The 7,125-nt window shown below is 40.0% G+C and overlaps 1 long non-coding RNA gene across 4 annotated transcripts in view; it reads left to right on the top strand.

Moving 5' to 3' along the window:
• Positions 1 to 999, top strand: part of LOC104850508 — an 83,221-nt gene extending 82,222 nt beyond the window's left edge. For 2 of the 4 annotated variants that reach the window (XR_776987.3, XR_776988.3), the window contains exon 6: positions 658 to 996. This is a non-coding gene — a long non-coding RNA (uncharacterized LOC104850508). Of the gene's footprint in view, positions 1 to 657 lie in introns of all 4 variants that reach the window. The other 2 variants (XR_776985.2, XR_776986.3) reach the window with 2 other exon arrangements.
• Positions 1,000 to 7,125: the final 6,126 nt, after the last annotated feature.

Genomic DNA, 7,125 nt, shown 5'->3' with positions numbered 1-7,125 from the left:
TTTTTTTTTTTTTTTTTTTTTTTTTTTTTTTTTTGGTACCGGGAATCAAACTCGGGTCCTTGAGCTTGCAAGGCAGGCAGCAGAACCACTGATCTAAATACCCAGCCCACCATTGATTTTGATAAACCAAGAGAAATAGCACCCACCTATAGTTTCAGTACTTGGGAGGAATAGGCAGGAGGATTGCTGCAAGTTTGAGGCCAGCCTGGGCTACATAGTGAATTCAAGGCCAGCCTGAACTATATATAGTTAGTCTCAAAAATAAATAGATAAATAAATAAACAAATAAACAAACAAACAAATAAAATAAAACCAAAAGAAAAAGAAAAAAACAAAACAGCAGCAACATCAAAAAGAGTTTTACGAGATAAGGTCTTGCTGTGTAGTTCATGCCAGCCTGAACTTCACCTTTCCAGTGGGATTTTTCTTTCAGTTATAAACACCATAGTGTCCTGCTCATGTTTGTGTATGAAGAAGTTGCAGCCAACTCTCCATGTAATGAAATAAGCAAGTAGCTGGCTGTTGTCATAGCTCCTCAGCAGAAGGAGTAGCTAACAGGGATGTGGTAAGGAAAACAGTCTGTTGCAGTGATTCTCTTAATGTAAAGTGTCAACATAAGAATTCTTTAAATGTGAAATGTGATTTGTTTCTTCCCAGCGTTTCTTTGAGCTCTTTTGAGAACAAATCCGAAATGACTGAGCAATACTGACTTAAGCAACCACATACTCGTTACTCATCCAGGAAGCAGAGTGGTATGTGGAGAATGAAGCCACCTTGGTTCTCCTGGAGGGGCGGCCAGGCAGGTCCACAGAGCTGGGCCAGTGGTTTCTGGACCCTGGTCTCCCCTTTCACTATGTAGAAGACTTCTGCGCAGCTTCCCATGAGGTTCTGTCTTCCCAAATAGCTCAAAGTAAAGCAATTAGAAATAAAATTATAATCAGAGAAAGTTTACTCTCATGATTTTAATGTTGTAAAACATAAGAACTGATATTTAATACTGAGGCCATCCCCCCACACACACTGAAAAATAAGACTATGTTAGCTGTGGTGGCGCACACTTATAATTCCAGCACTCTGGAGGCTGAGGCATGAAGATGGAGAGTTTGAGGTCAGCCTGGGCTACACTGCGAGACATTGTCTTAAAAAGGAAGAAGGAAAAGTCAGGAAGAGACGGAGGGAGAGAAAGATGAAGAGGAGGAGGAGGAGAAAACTAAAAGCTGTTCAGGACTGGGTGTTGTAGTTCAGTGGCGGGGTGCTTGCCTAGCATGAGCAGGAACCTGGGTTTGACAGGGACCACACAAAAGTAGTTAAGATGGTGAATTATGATATATTTCTACCTTATGGAAATCTAAAAAATTAAATTAAATTAAATTAAATTAACATGTAAAAAGAAAACTGCTGGAACCTATTCAATAAAGGCTCTAAAAGTACAAGCTATAAAACCTTTTTTGTTTATTCATGTGCTACTTATAACTCTTAGGTTTTGTTTTGTTTTTGTTTTACAGTATTAGAGGTTGACCCCAGGGCTTTTCCACTGACATACAACTCCAGCCCTTTTTTATTTTTTATTTTGAGATACTTGTTAATTTGATCAGGCTGGGTTCAGATATACAGTCCTCCTGCTTCAGCCTCATAGTGTGCTGGGATTATAAACTTGTATCACTACGCCCAGCTATAATGCTCTTCAAAATAATATTCTACTTTTCTGCAAATCTGACTTCCAATCATACAAGTGCTGTAAAAAATATGGAGGAACTGAGGGAGCAAACATTATTTCCTTCATTTGTTGGTACCAGGGATCGAACTCAAAACCTTATGCTTGCAAGGAAGTCAGTTGCACCATTGAGCTAAACCCCCAGCCCAGGAGCAAACATTATTTAATGGTTTTAACATCTTTTACAAAGTCCTACTTCTCTGCAGGAGAAAACATTTAGGGATAAAAAATTCTCTTAGCTCTTACTTTGCATGCGATTTTGATAAGCTAAGTCAGTAGTTTCTTAAATAATAGCACATTAGTTGAAAATTAATAAAGTGTAATGTACTACTAAAGCTGGACTTTCCATAAGAGAAAATAAGAGCCAGCTATGTAACAGGGCAATTGTAAAGGAAAAATCAGCTGAGGGGAAAATTTTCCCTTCTAAATTCACATTTAGATCACCAAAATGCTCAGAGCATTCTCCATAAGCAGCAAGCATTTCTCCAGCAGACACAGGCTGGGTGTCATATAAAATTCGTTCAGGTCTGACACCTCTACCTGGGGCGAGCATCACATCCCACAGTATCAGCCCCCCATCACAGGTTCCAGTCACATGGAGTAAGCTGTCACCCATACTTTGACCTGGTTGTAGATTTATGCTCTCACCCACGTCCTCAGACTTAACGAATTTGCTAGGTTACTTCACAGAATGCCCAGAAACACTTATGTTTGCCATTTATCCTATCACCAAAGGGCATTATAAAGCACCCAGATGAACAGCAGGTGTGGCGCTTGGGTGTGCCGCACCACTAGTTGCACAGGTGTTCAATCCGGAAGTACCCCAAACCCTGCAGAATTTTTATGGATATCCTACCATGCTGGTATGATTATTAACTCAGTCTTCAGCTCCTTTGTTCCCACTAGGGATAGGGGTTGGGGAGGGGGCTGAAAGTCCCAAGCTTTTGATAATAGTTTCATCTTTCTGGTTACCAGCCCTCATGCAGGATCCTCCAGGAGTCTCTTCACAGGAACAAAAGCTGCCCCTATCGACAAGGAAATTAGGAGTTCTGTGTTGGGAATTGGGGTCAAAGAGAACCAAAACTAAAGATTCTCCTAGCACTCCTCTAGGATCCTGAAGGATCTAAGACAGGTACGCAGATACAGGTACCCCCTCAAGACTCAGACAAGAGACCAGGGTGTGAGGGGTTATTGTCTGATGGTAGTTATAGTGTGGGGTGATGGAATCATCCTGGAACCAGATGGTGGTAGTGGCTATACAACACTGTGAATTCATCAAGTACTTAATGCCACTGAACTATATAGTTAAAATGGTAAAATTTATAATATATATTTTATCATAATAAAAAATAGTTAAAAGAGCTCAAGTTCATCTTTGACACAGAGTTGCCAACTAGTAAAGGTGATATTGGTAACTCTGCTGGAAGCTCTTCAAGTCTGCAGAACCAAAATCTTCAAACAACAATGGAACAAGAGATTTCCCTAGCTGACCCAGAGGAATGGGTAATAGTTTAAATTTTGGTATTTGACATTTTAAAGTACACTCAAAGCTGGGCTCACAGCTGTAATTCCATCACTTGGGAGGCTGGGGCAGGAGGATAGCTGAAAGTTTGAGGCCAGACTGGGCTGCAAAGTGAGACTTCGTTTAAAAAAAAAAAGTATTGCACATTCAATACATTTAATTTATCAGTTAAGAGGTTCTTTATAGTATTGGGGGAGAGAACACTATCCTATTCTTGAAGAATTTATAATCTAGCCGAGGAGACAGAATATATGGTATAAAACAATCTTCAAATAAATGAAACCATTAGTGTAGCACATCTTCTTCCTAGTTTTTTAGGTTTTCATGGTCTGACCCTACTCTACATTTTTACTACTGCCTAGAGAAAACTGTTCTGTAGTTAGGCAGATTTACTAAGTCTCCACCATACTGATTACAAATAAGGGGATTTTTCTTTCCAAAAGTCAGAAATTGTGTCTAAGGACCAGAGGCTGCTTTCTAGGCACTAAGGTGTAAAAAGGTTGTCGACAATCGGGTGCCTTGCATTCAGAGGCAGCATGGATAGTCTCAGGGGATATTCTACTGGGGGCCTCAGGTGAACACCAAACTGTCCTGTCCCCACAACTGCAGGAGCCTCAGACAAAATATAATAAAGTTCACAGGGGTGAGGGTAGGCCCTGGATTTGAGTCATTGTACCACAAAGCAACAATAAACAGAATTAAGGTAAGGAAGTTAATTTGGCCTGTTTATAACTACATCATAATCATAAGGCAGTGCTTCTAAGCTCTGCAGTTAGATCTATGAAAATTCCAGTGCAGCGCTTTGATCTGCAAGTTACTTCAGCTCTCTGCACTTTAGGGTTCTTTCTGTTCTATTAAAAGGGGTTAATAATGCAGTTGTTTTGAGGCTCTGCACAAGTTTTGAGCAATACACATATGAAATATATATAGATAATATGCTAATTTATACACACAGTTTTGCTACTCCGGCAGGTTTTGTGCTTTGCTTGCCTTGTTTTACCTCTTTCTTACCCCTTCTCAGCTGCATACATTAGTGGATATAATTATTTAGCTGATTATTTAATTTAAAAATTTGGGGGTAACTATCTTACTGTAGAAGTATCATAATTGTAAGACAAAACTCACCCAGAATCACTACATCCAGAGACTTCCACTTTAAACAGTGGGCTGTATACTATTTTGGAGTTAAAAAAATGTATACCCACATATATAATAAACATTAGCTCACAAAGTTAGATATTAAACTGTTTGATCATGTGCTTTTTTTCTTCTTGAACATATCAGAGTGTAAGCTACATCCAACAATAAATCTAATGATTTTGCTCAGCATGGCAGCTCCAGTGCCTGGCTCAGTATATGGCTCATAGCAGATACTTAAGACAAGAAACGACAAAGAACAAAAAGGAATAAATGACTTTCCACAAAATCACTAATCACAACATTCTTCCACATGAGTGTGTTATGATTTCTACAACCAAGCTCTATCTTGGAAACTTGTTTCCAGTGTGTTTCTATTTTCAAATATATTTAGAAGGGTATTTGAAAACCTTTTAATGATGCTTTTGAAAGAGGCACAAACTATAATGTAGTGCACAATAAAGAATCCAATCACCCAGAATCAACTACTTTAAAGATTTTGACAATTTTGGCTCTGTTTTTAAATAAAAGCAAGCAAGTTGCGGACAAAGTTGAAGTCTTCATTTTTCTCTCCTGTCTGTTCTCCCTCCTCCATTCTATACAGGCAACAGCTGTCATGAATTTGGTGTGTGCTCTTGCAGTGCATGTCTATACTTATGTAAAATACGCGATCAGCATAGGCTCTGTGGATTATATTTTAAAATATGGTATCATAGTGTGTATATATAGTTCTTCAACTTGTTTTTTCATTCCGCATTGGTATTGAATTCTGTCTGCACTTATTCTTTGACAAGTATTAAGCTAGTCTACTGTTAGCTACTGTAAATCTTTTTTTTCAATTTAGATATAGTACATATCTGAATGCCAGCTTTTATTTTACTACTCCTCTAATCTTGGGTATTTGGGTTGTTTCCTGTATTTCATTTGTGTAAACAATGCTATAATGGTCAATGTAACTGTAAAACTTTTATTAGTTATTTTAGTCAGAAATTTTAAAGTCCATTTGTATTATTAGTAGTAGTATTTTTTGAGACAGGGTCTCGCTGTGTAGTTCAAACTGACCTGGAACTCACTATGTAGCTCAGGTTGGTCTCGAACTCACAGTGATCCTCCTGCCTGGGAGGATTAGTGCTGGGATTACAGGTGTATGCCACCATGCCTGGCTGTGTTAGCTTTTTGTCACTGAGACAGAGTACCTCAGAAAACATGAAAGGAGGAAGGATTTCTTTTGGCTCTCAGTTTTAGCCCATGGTTACCTTTGTCGTTTTAGGGCTTTAGAAGGCAGAATAGCATGGTTGGGAGCACATGGCTGCTGGGAAGTGAAAGGAAAAGGAGGGGCCAGGGTCCCAACATCCTCTGCAGGGTGTTGCCCAACGTCCTAACTTCCTCTCATCAGGCCACACCTCCAAAAATTCGACCACTCTCAGTACGGCCACAGGCTGGGAAACACGCCTTTAATATATGGACTGTTGGGGAACACTGAAATCCAAACCATAACACCATTAAATCCCTTTTACTTAATAATATTTTTTATTTTACCGAAGTTTTTTTTTAAAAAAACGTATGTTTATATACTTGAAGACAGGGCAAGTATCCTTTGATCTATACAGAGGAGGACAGGCAGCCATACCTGTAGCTTGGGGTTGGGGTGCAGAAAGCAGTCAGTGTAAGAGTGAAAAGTACCCAGGTGAACACAGCTGAAGCTCAAGTTTCACAGCACATTGTCTGGAGACTTTGCTCCAATACCATGCAAGATGTCGGGGTGGGGGGGGCGCACACAGGATGAGACTGAACAATGAAACGAATTCCAAATTGCAAGAACATGGTTTGGTTACTGAGCTCAAAATACAGAGAAATCATGACATAAGTCAGAAGAATCCCCTGAAGACCCAAGCCTTTACGGGAATTAGTATGAGGACCGAGTTAGTTCTGACTGTAGGGGTGCAGCTCCGTGGTGTAGCTCCATAGTAGAGCAGGTGCCTGGCAAGCATGAGCCTATGGGTTCAATCCCCAGCACCAAAAGAAAAACAAAAAACAAAAACCCAGCAAGGACAAAATGACCTTCATTACTATTTCTTCTGAGATTAAAATTTAGAATATCACGTTTACTAATGAAAGAGGATTGTATTAGTCCTCTATCTTTTGCCATGCAGACAGTAGGCGGTTGTAAGGAAGGAGGGTCTATTAGGTGAGCCAGAAGCAGATTCCCAATTTAGCTAGCCAATGGAGAGGTGGCAATGGAGTGGCTGAGGACAAACATCAGTCTCACCTATTGATACACGTTACTGTTCTGTCCTACACACCACAAAATGCTTTTCATAAATAAGAGAAGTTTATGGGAGGGACTGATTAGATTACATCGGAGGTCTTTCGGATAAACTTTTAAAAAAATCTATCATCTATCTAGAGATTGAACCCGGGTCCTTTGCACTGAGCTACATTCCGAGCCTTATTTTTTGAGACAGGGTCTCGCTAAATTTCCTAGACTGGACTTGAATTTACGATAGTCCTGCCTCAGCCTTCTAGAAGAGAGCTGAAATTACAGGCCTGAGACGCCATATGCCAAACTTGTACGACCCTTAAAAGCTCTTTATTACTTGCTGTCAGTCCCAAAATTGGTCTGTACTTACGGCTGGCACTACCAACCTCATAAATTCCTTTCTTTACCAAGGTTGGCTTGAAACGCTTAAGAAAATGGGGGCCTGAACGGGAGCCCCCAACTTTTAGCCCGGCACAGGAGAGGGCCACTCCC

Source organism: Fukomys damarensis, unplaced genomic scaffold (assembly GCF_012274545.1).
Source record: "Fukomys damarensis isolate Sample0158 unplaced genomic scaffold, DMR_v1.0_HiC HiC_scaffold_38, whole genome shotgun sequence".
Lineage (NCBI taxonomy): Eukaryota > Metazoa > Chordata > Mammalia > Rodentia > Bathyergidae > Fukomys > Fukomys damarensis.
The sequence above is the reverse complement of the archived record's forward strand: the minus strand, read 5'-3'. Positions and strand labels throughout refer to the sequence as shown.